This window comes from Alligator mississippiensis, chromosome 4, assembly GCF_030867095.1.
Source record: "Alligator mississippiensis isolate rAllMis1 chromosome 4, rAllMis1, whole genome shotgun sequence".
In the NCBI taxonomy this organism is placed as follows: domain Eukaryota; kingdom Metazoa; phylum Chordata; order Crocodylia; family Alligatoridae; genus Alligator; species Alligator mississippiensis.
In genome coordinates this window covers 49,355,219-49,369,284 of record NC_081827.1, presented here as the reverse complement: position 1 = coordinate 49,369,284, position 14,066 = coordinate 49,355,219, and the positions used below count along the sequence as shown (strand labels likewise).

The 14,066-nt window shown below is 48.1% G+C and overlaps 1 protein-coding gene across 2 annotated transcripts in view; it reads left to right on the top strand.

Moving 5' to 3' along the window:
* Positions 1–9,900: 9,900 nt before the first annotated feature.
* The window catches only part of MET (MET proto-oncogene, receptor tyrosine kinase), a 128,054-nt gene continuing 123,888 nt past the window's right edge, over positions 9,901–14,066 (top strand). For both annotated transcript variants that reach the window (XM_059725949.1, XM_059725948.1), the window contains exon 1: positions 9,901–10,062. The gene's annotated coding sequence lies outside the window, so the exon portion shown is untranslated. The remainder of the gene's footprint in view (positions 10,063–14,066) is intronic.

Sequence of the window (14,066 nt, the reverse complement as noted above, 5' to 3'; positions counted from 1 at the left end):
GCCAATGACAATAATAGTAAAGACATCACTTCTGATACCAAGTGGTAACTGTGCATTCATCAGACTCATGTTGTGATTATGTCCTTTGTATCATTCTAGTGGTTCTGTCAGGCTAGAGCAAAATTACTCAGTGTGGTTTTGTGGTTAGAGTTGACCCCTTAGGGTCATTACTCATGATTCCTATTCCTGATTCTGCCATGGACTTTTTGTGTCATCTTTGACAAAACACCTTAGTGCTCTCTTACACCAAAGTTATTCTTCTTTGCTAAGTGCAAGCAGTCAATAAGCCCAAGGCTGAATTGATTCAGTCTTCACAGGTTTGTCTAAGCTGCATAGATTGAACCAATTTAAGCAAGTGAACAGACCTTGATTCCAGAAATGCAGCCACATGCCTGCAGTGGGTAAGGCCAGAAGCTGCGGCGCACTAGGGCATGTCTCCTCCTCCGCTAGAGCAGACAGGTTGGGCCAAGCCTAGCCTGCCCACCCTGCAAGGGTGGGAGGGGGTTGTTGAGGAGGTGCAAAGCATCCTGGGATGCTGGGGGATTGTGAGTTAACTTGAATCTGGAGGGAATCTGGAACAGAAGTTCAATAAACTGATTTAACCTAAGTCAGTTAAATCTGATACTACATCCAGATTTTATCTTAAACAAGTTTTTGCCATTTTGAAAGCAGTTTATGGGCAGTGAACTTCTGTTATGTTATAGATGAGAACCAGTTTCTAATCACTTATACTGATTTATGTGTAACTTCTTCCCTAGCCCTTAAAATAAATATAATTATATTTTTTTATCATATCATACAAGGATTGAGGGGCTTAGTTAACAAATCCCTAGATCAGGGGTTGGCAACCGGGGGTGTGCATACCCCTGGGGTACTTGAGAAGGCCCTAGTGGGTATACACAGGTGGGCAGGGACAGAGTGCAGCCATGCATCATCCCATGCTGCTAAATCTACCCATGCACTGTGCGCAAGGCGCAGTAAATGCCATACTGCGTAGTGCTTTAGTACTTCCAAAAGGAAGCACTAGAGCATGGCGCAGAAGCAACATCGCCGTACAGTGACATGTAGACATACTCATAGGCACATAAACCATTCCTTTCAGCAGACAGCTGACTCGCTGTTCTCTTTTAAAACAAGACCTAAGGAAGTCATAGTGGTCACTTTTATGTGAAAGGCTAGTGGTTAGAGCATTTAGTCAGGAAATAGTAAAATTAATCAATTCTCTCCTCAGTCCAAGGGGGCTCAAACCCACAGTGTCTCTATAGCAAGGCAGTGAAAGGCTGCTTGCAGGTGGGAAAAGGGGGTAATTAAGGACTCACCTGACCAACAGCAGGCGGGGATGGAGCTATATAAGCCCTGAGCCTGAGCCAGACAGGCAGTCCAGCCCTATGAGCCATGAAGTGAGGCATGGGCAACTGGTGCCTCCCAAGTCTGGGGGGACATTGGTGGGGCACGATCAGGGGCAGAGGGGGACAGCCAGTGACTGGGGTGGGGGGGGTCCACTAGATGAGTCAATTTCAGGGGTGGCACTAGCACTTTCCATGCCCCCTTACCAGCCAGACCGCTCACTGTGAAGTGGGGTACCAGTGCTCTCATGGGGGGCGTGTGCCCCCCCCACACACCCTCCCATGCATCGCCTATGAAGTGAGGGGCTCCTAGCAGCAGAGCTGCTGAGTACTGGAAGAAAGACACTCTGCAACATGGGGAACAAGGGAAGGTACCTGGGGCAGAAAGGGGCTTAGTAGGGCTGTACAAGATTTCAGCAGCCATTTCATTTTGGATCCCTGTTGCCCCTCATGACCCTACACTGCATGGGGGAGTTCAGTGATGAGTGCCCAGAGGCCCCAACCACTGCTGCTGCAGCTGTTGAGTGTGGAGCTTAAAAAAAAAAAGCAGCAGTGGCAATCAGGGCCTCTGGGGGCTCGTGGCAGAGCCCTTCTGTACAGCATGTGGCAGCGGAGGGCAGAGGAGATTGCCCCCCGCAGCCTGGCAGGTGCAGTGTGGGTTGGCAGGGTACCACATGCTGTCTACGAGCTGAGGCTGAGTGGTGCTGGGCTCTGGCTGATTGCTGGAGCCACCCCAGCTCCCAGACAGCATGCAGCACCCTGCTAAGCCACACTGCACCCGTGCAATGCAACAGCTGCTGCATAGGTGCCAAGCAGGGGAGTGATCCCCACTGCCCCATGCTGTGCAGGGGGGCTCTGCCACAAGCCCCCAGAGACCCCAATTGCCGCTACTTTAGCTGGTGAGTGCAGGGCTTTTTTTTTCTTTTTTCTTTTAAAATGCCGGGAGGCTGGGGCCGGGCGGGTGATGGGGCCAGGCAGAGCATCTATGGGGCCTTCTCCTGCAGCTCCCACCGAGGCAGAGGCAGGCACAGCCAGAGGAGCTGCGGGAGAACCTGCAGCTTCCTGGCTGTGCCTGCCTCTCCCTGGCTGATCTGAATCTCTGAATCTGCACTGAAACTCCAAAACAGATTTGGCTGAATTGAAACGGAACAGTGATCCAAAACACCAAAACAAATCACTGTCCTCTGAAATGACCAAATTCAAAACTGAAATGAAATATAGCCATTTTGCACAGCCCTGGGGCTTAGTTATGTGGCCCAGTTTATTAAGCCTAGGGAAGGCCTGATTGCCTTCCAGAGGGCAAGTGCTTGTTAGTAAGTTGTACTAGCAGTTTAGCCTGCAACCCTGTAAGAGCAGGCAAAGCCTACTCAAAGGGCTGGCAGCCCAAGAGTGGTTGAGAGTGGGGTCCGGCAGGAAGCGAGAGCCAGGCAGGGATGCCGTGGCCAGCAGGGGCATCGGGGCAAGGGCACCATGGCCACCAGGGGGCGTCACAACCACCCCTGTGACTGCAAGCCTGCTACAGTCTCCCAGAAGTGTGTCCTACCCAGCATGCTGTAGGGTGACTGGCACAGGCAACCACTCCCATCTTTCCTGGTGAAGTTAAGACACTGCTGAAAGGAACGGAGTATCTCTGCACCAGCCAGGAAGTAAAATAAAATGTGACTTTATAGTCACAGGATGTGTTCACTGCCTTAGGAAGAGGGCAGCCTATGGTTCTGGTACCTAGTCCAGGGACTGCTCATGCATTCTGTTTAAGGAATAGTTAGCTAAAATATGTAAACAGAGTTTAGAGCAGGTACTGGAACTCACAACAACCCCCACTCTCAGGAGACAGCCCTCATCCCTGGGCTGTAGAATCCTGCTGTTTGTGGATGACTCCATCTCTATCCCTATGAATCATGCATTCCTTTCTGCACTGTGACACAGCTTCAGTAGGAGAGATGCAGAGTGCCTCTACCTCAGCCTGTAAGCTGATGATTGGGACACTTTTTGGAGAGCTGGAGGATCTGGGTTTGAACCCCATCAGACTGAACAGCATGGGCCTCCCAGTTTCCATACAAGTGTCCTAGGCAATCATACAAATGGTGGGCCCCAGCTCAAGCCATGCATCTGAATGGAAGTTTCCTTGGAAAAGTCTTTGAAAAAATTATTAAGGATCATATTTGTGAGAGTTCAGTGTGAAAAATAATTCAGCAGGACAACTAGCATGGGTTCGTAGCAGGTAGATCACGCCTGACTAATCTTGTCTCTTTTTATGACTAGGTCACAAAACGCTTAAGACACAGGAGTAGTGGTGGATGTTGTTCACTTGGATTTTAGGAAGGCCTTTGATATGGTATCTCACCCCATTCTCATAAATAAATTAAGAGACTGTGACTTAAATGTTTACATAGTCTGGTGGGTGGCAAACTGGCTTGGGGGTCACACCCAGAGAGTGGTGGTGGATGGATTGCTATCGACCTGGAAGGATGTGAGCAGTGGGGTCCTGCAGGGATCAGTCTGTGGGCCTGTATTCTTCAATATCTTCATCAGCAATTTGGATGTGGGCATGAGGTGTACTCTGTCCAAGTTTGCAGAAGATACTAAATTGTGGAGTGAAGTGAACACACCAGAGGGTAGGGTACAATTGCAGGCAGACCTGGACAGGTTGGGAAAGTGGGCTGAACACAATAGGATGCAGTTCAACAAAGACAAATGCAAAGTGCTGCACCTAGGGCGTAAAAATATCCAGCACACTTACTGGCTGGGGAATGACCCTCTCAGCGGCACAGAAGCCGAAAGGGATCTTGGAGTCATAGTGGACTCCAAGATGAACACAAGTCATCACCGTGAAGAAATCATCAGGAAACTAACTGCACTTTATCGTGCATTAGCAGATGCATGACAAATAGAACCAAGTAGGTGATACTTTATGCAGCATTGGTCAGACCGCAGCTGGAGTCCAGTTTTGGATGCCATACTTCAAGAAGGATGTGGATAACCTAGAGAGAGTTCAGAGAAGGGCCACTCATATGGTTAAGGGTTTGCAGTCCAAGCCCTATGAGGAGAGACTAAAGGACTTAAACCTCTTCAGCCTCCAAAAAAGAAGTCTGAGAGGTGATCTGGTGGCCGCCTACAAATTCATTTGGAGGGGGGGCAGCAAGAAATTGGAGATGCTCTGTTCACCAGGGCACCTCCTGGGGTAACAAGGAACAACAGTCACAAACTGAAAGGGAGCAGATTTAGGCTGGAGATCAGGAAGAACTTATTCATAGTAAGGGTGGCCAGAATCTGGAACAGGGTTGCAAGGGAGGTGGTGCTCTCCCCTACCTTGGGGGTCTTTAAGAGAAGGCTAGATAGGCATCTGGCTGGGGTCATCTGACCCCAGCACTCTTTCCTGCCCAGGGCAGAGGGTCAGACTCGATAATCTGTTGAGGTCCCTTCCGACCCTAGTATCTATGTATCTATGTATCATTGCAGCTATTGTGTTTGTATTGAACTCAGTGCTGTCAGTACATGGGACATGTTTTGAGCACGTGTACCAGACTGGGCCCCCCAGGGTATTTAGGCATGGGGACACCTAGTCTGTGATTCCCAAATGGCCTTAAGGCAGCAGAATCAAATGCATCTGGCCCTGTGGTGTCATCTGAAAGGGGTGAGGGGGCAACCATAGCCAGATTAGTGGCATGGAGCTGGTCTGCAGGTCACACCAGACCCACAAACCAGCCATGCATTCCAGGTCCAGAGCTGCTGCTGTATAGCTCTGGAGCTGCTGCTGCCACTGGGCTGTGCAGTACAGCTCTGGACCCCCAGAGCTGCCACTGCAGGACTCTACAAAAAGCACGGCCCTAGAGCACACAGCCACTATGTACCCATACACTATGTACCACTCCGCTGCTCCAGGATGCCAGCTGGAACGGACGACCTGTATAGCATGTGGCACCATCCAGTGCACCCAGCATGTTGCCTGTGGGTCACTCTGAACACCCATGGGCAGCACCGGGGGGCTGGATGATACAGCCCCAGGGGCTAGATCTGGCCTGCAAATTATATATTTGACACCCCTGCCAAAGGCATGAGATGTACTGAAGGCTCAGGATGGCAACACCTCTCAAAGGGTGGGCCCAAAGTGGGTACAGTTTGATGGTTGCACTCCTGCTCCCCCACACCACCTTTCAGACTACAACATGGGAGTAGCAGCTGGGGACTTTTTTTTAAGTCCCCAAAGCAGGTAAGAATTCCCTCCCCCTTTCCTTTCCATGGTCAGCTGCATGTCCCTTCCTCTCCCACCCCACATCTACCACTGCTGCTGTCCCCAGCTACCCTGGGAGTGGGGTGAACTCCAGAGCAGCTTTTGCCCCTCTCCAGCTAGGCTGTTGTAAAACTAGGCTCATTCCAGGGCAATAGTGGTGGGGGTGGGTTCCTCCTCCCTGCCTGATTCCCCCTGGAGTGTTCCACACCAGCCTGGGAACAGGCTGGGCGGGGGTGGGGGGGACGACACCACCTGCCACTGCTGCTGCTGTCCATAGCTGAGCCCAGATCCCCATTCAGCCTGGCTCTGGAGCTTCCCCCACCCCTGTGAGAGCCAAGGACATGGAAAGCAGCAGCAGCAAGCAGGGGGTGGGAAGGGTGGGGAGGGGATGTGCCACTGAACATGGAGGGGAAGGAAAAAGGAAAAAAAAAAATTTTAAATGTTTAAGTCCCCAGCTTATGCTTCTGTCCATGGTTTCCCTGTCCCAGGGCATCCTGGGAGCAGGGATGCAGCCATTCTAACAGTGTTAATCAATGGGCTTGCATGCCCTTTACAAAATCCCAGATCCACCCATGCCTCTGACCAAAGGAAATATTAGGCACCATAATAACTTTAGTTTTAATAACTGGCAAAAATGTATATGCCTCAGACACTTGCACCTAGTCAGAGTTTTTATAGATTGCTTTGAACTTAGGTGCTTACACCCATCTAAAATGCTCTTTAGGTATGTAAATTTATTTTTTGGAGTTGATTCTAAATAATTGCACAAGGGTGAGAGAGTGAAGTTTTTCAGACATCTGTCTGAAGGAGCTTCAGTATTATATTTTCTAATACAAATATTCACAGTGGGCTTATTCTTATAATAAGTTTTTTTTAAACTACCAACTGGGGCAAAAAGGGCCAAGATCCACAACAGTATTTAGGTGCTTAACCTCCACTTAATTCTGCCAGCTGCACTCATATTAATTCTTCACTGCGAGAGTGTCATTTGGTGTAAATAAGGGTAGATGAATGTGTCTGTTACATGACACTAGTAATTCACAGAAATACGGAATTTTGCATTTTCATTCTCCACCCTTGACACTGAAGAGATCAGCTCTAAAGCTTTCTTTTGTAAATCATTACTGTAAGGCTAAGATCTTGTTCTTTAGACAGTTCTTGGACTTGTTCATTCAACGTCTATATTGAAACAAGTAATGGTGGGAGGCAGATGTCCAGTTCTCTCTACAGTGCATTCCAGTTGTATTTGAACAGACTGCTCAGATTTTTCTGCCTCTTTTTTGAACTGTTTTGCCATTGCAGCCAACTTCTAAAATGCAGAACGCTTATTATATCTGTGCCAGCCTTCCTTTCAAAGTGCAAAGTACCAGCTCAAATTAGGCAGAGGAAGTAGGTGAGAAGAAGTCAGGAGAAGAACTTGAAGACAAATAGAAAGCAAGCCAGATCCTGCTTCACCAATTCTCTGCTCCTGAAAAGTGCCTCAGCCTCCTGCTAAGGTGTCATGTCTATCACCTTAGGAACAAAAACATATCTGCGGATTGTTAAGCCCTACTGTACTGTCTCATACTGCTAACCTAAAATAGCTTGGCATCAGCATGGTCAAAATTGAAAGGAAACATCTGTTTCTCCTTTTTATGTTGGGGACAATCCGTTTGTTAACCTTAGAATAGCACAGACTGTAACACTGATAACAGTTCTACTGCAGGCTATTCAGTCAAAGCAGGTGCATCAGCCACTAAAGAACAGACTAGAATGAATCATTTGTTTCTTGACAGGGGCTATCTTTACATACAAATGATCAGTTGAGCTCTTCTTTAGTTTTTCTTTTGAGAAATAATAAAGTATCCAAATCTCATGTAGCTGTTCATACTTATGTACTAATTGAACTGGATAATGACTACCCAGGAATGGGGGCACAAGGGCAGTTGTTCAGGAAAGCTGGAGGACAACGTTTAATTGCAGTGCAGGAGAACACATTCATTACTCTCACGCAGAAGGTGAAGTCCTCTCTCAACATGTTCTCTCCTGGAAGCAGCGTGTCTACCTGTATGCTCTAAAGGCAACTGTCTCTAAGGCTTGGCACATATACAGTATGCTCAACCTCCATGTTCTCCTTGGAAGGCTGTTCTTTGAACCAATAAAACAGTCACAAGTGTGTATTAGGATTTTCAGTACTAGCAATAATAACGCATCGCCTTTCCTTACAGTATTGGATTCTAAGCCAAAGCCCATTGAAACAAATAGAAGGATTCCTACTGACCTCAAAACAACGTTCAACAATTTAATCAAACTATTTTATGGCTTGCTCATTTTATAGATTCTGTGTTTTGGGGAGGCCAAGCCTGTTTTTATTTTCATTTTGTACATCTCCCAGTACATCATCAGCACTTTCAAATAAGAAGACAGTAAATAAAACTACTCTTTTAAAAATGCAGTAGCTATTGGATGAGTAGTACACTCTTCTGATTAAAATAATCAGAATATTCTTTTATGGCATTTATTTGAAGTGCAAGATATTATAAAGATTTCGCAAAGTAAGCAGATAAAATAGAAAAGGGCAACATACTGCTTCCAGAGCTATTTCTTTTTGTCAGTGAATTATTTTCCAACTAGGTTAGATGTCTCTACTTCTAATGCCAGGAAGTTCATATGAGACAGGCAAAAAACACATTGTGAAAGTGCTGCTGATGCATATAGTGGTAGGTTGGCTGGCTGCATTTGGAAAGAAGTGTTTTCTAAGCTTTATTTTTGTATGTACAAAAGTTAGTGTGACAACTCAGGCTCAGAAAAAAAATCTACTCTTTAAAAATTACTTTTCCCCACAAAAATGTCTATTTTAAAAGTCGAGGGTCCCGTTCCCCACCCCCCAGTGGCAATTCATGAAGTGCAGCAGCATCCTCCTTGTCCCACTCCTCCAGAGCTCCTACTGAGTTTAGTAGCACAATTAAAGAGAATAAACCTGGGGGGCAAAATTAAAAAGTGATAGGTTTATATTATAACATGTAAAAGGTGAGTGGCTGTGTCCAGTGATTGCTAATGGGATATGGAGTCTTTCCATTAAAATCTGGTTTTGATCAGTAGCTGTCCAAAATTGTTACTAAGAACAATTATCCCTGGAGCTGAGACACTGATTCTGCTACAGACTCCTTGTGTAACCTTGTGTGAGTGTTTTAATCCCTTGATTAGTGCCTCAATTCCCCACCTGTAAAATGGAGACAACACTTGCCTTCTGGTTGGCTTGCATGACTAAGTCCTAAACTATAAGAACTGCCATTTACTGAGTCAGACCATAGGTCCATCTTGTCCACTATCCTGTGTCACACAGACCTTCATTCCCATCTCTTTTTGTCCTTGACTTGTCCCATGGTGTCAGTGATGGGCCCTTAGTGGACCCCTCATCAAGGGAGGAGGGAGAGGGGGCGCCCTATAGCTCTATATGGTGGCTTTGGCCCACGTTGGGGAATGGCACATGGAAAGCCTGTCACACACCAGCTGAGAGTGGATGGAAGGTGACCTGGGTATCACCAGGGTTTTCCCCCTTGTTCCTCTCTCACTTGCAGCCTCCGGCATGTCTCAGGATCCCATCCCAGTGGCCTGGGCACAGGGGCTGTCTGACAGCCTGAGGCGATTCCAAGTCTGCTCCTGGAGGCAGCCCTAGATCAGCATTTCTCATCCCAGGGGTCACAACCCAGAAGTGGGTCACGAGAATATAGGAAAGGGGTGCCAATGAACTTTAAAAATAAGTTCTCTTTTAGAGAAGAAACACGTGGGAAACCGCAGCTTTTCCCTTGCAGGCTGAAAGGGTTCCAGCTTGCAAGGGGCTCCTTGGGGTCCCCCCTATCCCACACACCGGGGCCTGGGGCAGGGACTGGCCGCGGCTGTTTACAAATGGGTCTGTCCTGCTCCAGACAAGGTTGAGAAGCGCTGCTGTCGACGGCAGCTGGCCCCAGTGCGCGCCGCGCCCGGCCAGCAGAGTCGTGCTGCACGGGGGCGAGAAGCCTGTTGTAGCTGCGGGGCTGGGTGTGGGGGCAGCGACGGCTGCTCCAGGCCGCCCGGCTCTCGCTCGGCGGCGGCGGCTGCCACCTGCTCGGCAGAGGGCAGACGCCGCAGCCCGGAGCCCGCTCCCTTAGCGCGGGTTCGAGTCCCCGCGGCGCTGCCACCCGCCCTTCCACCCCCGCCACCTGGGGGCTCGGGGCGCCGCCCTTTGGGCAGCCGGCCGGGCTGGGGCGGGGCGGGGCGGGACGGGGCGGGCTGCCCCGGGCTGCAGCGCCGCGGTGAGTCAGCGGCAGGTCAGCCTCAGGCGGGCGGGGTCGGGGGAGCGGTGAGGCGCCGCCGGGAGCCGCCGCAGAGCAGCGCGCGGAGGGGAGCGGAGCGCTCGCAGGTGCCCGGCGCCCCCGCCTCCTCCCCGCGCCAGCCCGGGCGACGGGGCCAGATGCTGCGGCTCCAGCTGCGGGGCGGGCGCTGAGCAGCTGCTCCGGCGCCGAGGTATGCGCGGGAGCTGGAGCGGGGCCGGGAGCTGCGCCCGACGGCAGGGGCGGGAGGGCGGCCAGGCGCGGCGCGGCGCGGCGGTCCGGGAGCGGGCCGGGCTCGCGCCCCACGTGCAGCCCTAGCATCGCCGCGGCGGCGCTCGCAGCCTGCCTGCAGCCCCGAGCCCGCTCCCGACCGCGCCGAGAAGACTGGCACTTGCCGCGCTCGGGGCCACGTGGGGCGGGACGGGCCGGGGCTTGGGGGTCAGCGGGTGCACTCGGATCCGAGCCCCCTTCCCAGTGCTCGGAGTGTGGGCTTGGGGCATCGAGACAGGGCTTCTCCTGTTCCAGGCATAGCAATGAATTTCGGAGGCTCGTCTTTCATCCGCTGTGGGTGGGGCAGGGGCGAGCTGCCTGTCCTCCCCACCCGCCGCTAGGGCAGGGAGAGGGGCAGGTGGGCGAGCGCAGGGCTGCGGTTGGGGTTGGGGCAGGCAGTAGCCGGCTGTGGCCTGATCCTGTGTAGGGGCTGGAGCTGAGCCACACAGCAGCCCCCTGCCCTCACCACCCTCCAACGTGATTCGAAGACGAGGTCTCTGGGATGTTCAGTGAGGAAAAGACCTCGTCTTAGAGTTGGGTAAATACAGTATTGTTTGCCTTTGTGCTTATCTTGGTATTTGAGCACTGGGAAAATTGTCTGTGCTGCTGGGACAGAAAGGCACAGCAGACTCAGAGGCTTCACGGCTGTTTTGCCAGTTGTTTGTCAAACACATCTTGAGCGTTCGGGTTTAAGGTGAGGATCAAATATTCCAGTTGGTGACAGTCGATCTGGTTTCAGTCACATGACCTCTGTGGTGTATAGTCCAAATTATTTTGCAGATCTCAGGCAATTATGATTTTGCCATTATACTGCAATTTTTCCTCTCCTCCCCCCCCCACCCCCCGAGCATTGGACAAGTGTGCCAGCTTCAGCACGAAGTTAGATGGCCCATGCTTTATAAATATTAATGCATGTCACAGAAAGTGTAAGTCTTTAGGTTAGTCTTTGTCCCTCCTAGAATACTGATTCGTATTTGAATAACCCAGCACTTAAGTAACATCTGGGCAATTCTTTGGAAGCTGTTACATTTGAAATGGAAAGGAATTTCTTCAAGAAATTGTAGTGTATGCCCCTCCCCTCTGCCCATAGGCATCTTTAAATAGTGTAGTACTTCATTTGTTTTTGATACATTTCATCCAAAAAGTCCTTTTGCATTGCTAGCAAGTAGAAAATAACTGGGGCTCATTTTTGAGACCTTTAAAGCATGGAAACAGACTCAGGCAAAATAAAATATTCCCATGCCTCTCTAAGAGCTGGTTAGAGCTTTACAGCTAATATTTCCATTACATTATCCAGTAAAGAACAAAGAAATTCCCATTTTGCAAGAGTTGTGCAGAATTCATCTATTATTATTTTGCACCCATTACCTCCCTAAACCCCCTGTAGCCACATAAAATCCTTTACCAGTCTTAACATATTTAGCTCTTTCTTCCAATGATACAATATATGTAAAACAATTCCTCTTACATTCACATCAGTCTATTTCAAAAGGTCAGGGAAGTGCTGTTCCTTTTTTTGGGTCTTTAATCTTTTTGGATTAGTGTGTGTGTGTTTGTTTTTCAGAATTATGACCATCACAAAACAAAGCTGCTGCTGTTCTTGTTAATGGGTTGCTTTATGAAGGTGCAGTGGAGCCAGTGTATGGGTTAAAGTTGATGACAGTGCAATGTACAGCCATATGGGAAACACTGAGTGCAGTGAAAAGTAATTAAGGGCTAGGTCAGTTAGAAACCCAGAACTCAGCACAGGTTCACTGAAGGGTTTGTAAACAAAAAGCTGAATTAGCAAACTTTGTTTGCTCTCCCATAAGCCCTCCACAAGCCCCTAATATCTTCCTTCCCCTGTACTGGTCCTGAGCCCCCTCTCTCCTTTGGGATCTTTTGGAGTTTGCCTGATGACCTCTTTTTTATTGGCTCCAGGGCTACTTCTGTGGTCTAGGTAGTGCCTCACGGGCTGTCTTATCTGAGAGGAGGGTCTGTTGGCCCCCAGATGTGTGTATTGGGGGTTTGGGAGATCATCACCCCCCCATCCAAATGGCAACAGCACAACTATACATGGTCCAGCCTCTCCTGGCACCCAAAATGTATCTTGGAACTTCCTGTGTGATTACATGTATGAAACTTAACCAGTAACTGGGGAAGCCTTTCAGGAGCCTTTTGTGATTGACACCGCTCTGGGTAGGGTCACAAACCTGAGAGGAAGAAATCCATACTTCAAGATACCTTATGAATCCCAGTTATGTGGCATGTTGGTAGGTAGGAGATGCTGTGAGGATGTGAAAGGGAGTAGATATTTACAGGGGTATTTGATGTCTGGCACTTCAGACAAGCCTATAGTAGTTTCTAGTTTGTACATTATCCCCCTCACCCCAACTCTCTTGCTTGTGTTTGTGAAACAGGCTTTCCAACACCTGTGGTCACTTCCCCTCTTGGCTGTATTTGAACCAGTGACACGGAGTTAGAGTCACAGTCCATTATGGGCCAACAGCCCAGTCCTGTGCATCTGGTCTCCAATGGCTTAAGTCTGCAATTGTGTCTTTGTACCTCTTCACACAATTTAAAGATTTACTAGCCATGTTCTTGCCATTTTCCCAATCTACGTGTAATTCTCCACTGCCACATTCTCCATTGGAGTGTATTACAACTCCACACTGGACACAGTGCATGACATCTATCCACATTGCCTGTCCATGTCTCCTTACACAGTCATATCCTGAGGGTCCTGTTGTGTCGGACTTCCCTTCTAAAATGTTTGTATTTTTCTTAGCAGTGGTTTCAACAAATCTATAACTCTTCCATAGCAGCTGACGCAAACATCTTAGCAAAAATCATTTTTAAAGCAGTTTCCTCACCCAGGGGAAATGCAGTGTAGACAGGGCCTTAAAGAAACTAATAATTAGGTGACCTTTTTTCCTCAGAACATTGGGTCTATTTTATGTAGAGCTGTTTGAAACCCCACAAATTCTCATTACTCTCAAAATCTCTAACCTTGTGTTGCTTTGCTTGTTTCAGATACCTTTTAGGAAATCAAATCAGTGTTTCAATCTAATTTCTAAAGGCATTCAACCACATGGTATGTGTGCTAACTTGTTTCCTTTAGCATTAACAAAACTTGCAAATTGCCAAACTATTTGCTTTCAGGAAGACTATTATGTTGTACAGGAAGATAAAGTATTTTTTCCTGCTATTTTAAATATGAAAAATAAAGAAAAAGTAAAGTTATCAGGCCAAATTGATCCAGGGTGTAAATCTGCTGAAGAAAATGGTGTTACATTAAGGAGGTATATTTCCCAAAATGATCAGTTGTCATTTATGACTTGTATGTGCATATGTTTTTGTTTGTTTTGTTTGGCTTTCCTATAATTTTCTTGTGACATGAGATGTAACTTAGTAGGAGTTGATCTATGCCTCAATTCTACTGACTCTAATGGGCCTTCCTTGGATTAGGCCCCTAATGATATTATGAAAGATCTGAGTGGAGGGATGGAATGAAAGCAAGAAAATTTGGGACATTTTCTAATGTATAGTTTTGCAAGAAGATGTCAACAATAGAGCAGTTTTTATAACATGGAGATGTGCAATAATTACAAAAGCACTTAATCAGAATGCTTTTGCAATGTGCCTTAAAGCTGTCTAATGAAGCTCTTTTACAAGTCCAGAAAAGATCATTTCAAAACAGGCCCTTTGACAAGAAGGTAATTCCCAAGTCTATATTTTAAATTCATCCTGAATTCAGCTGAAATGTCACATGAATTGTAAAAATCTTATTTTATTGAGACTTTTATACCATGCCCATCATAATGGTATTTGCTATCCAGAGGCATTCAATCTACGTTTTAAGTCTCAGGCCTTTTTTTCTTCTTGTGATAAGGTAAAACTAAGAGCTTATTATATGTTAGTTGCTTTTCTTTGCAATAGCTCCTTCAT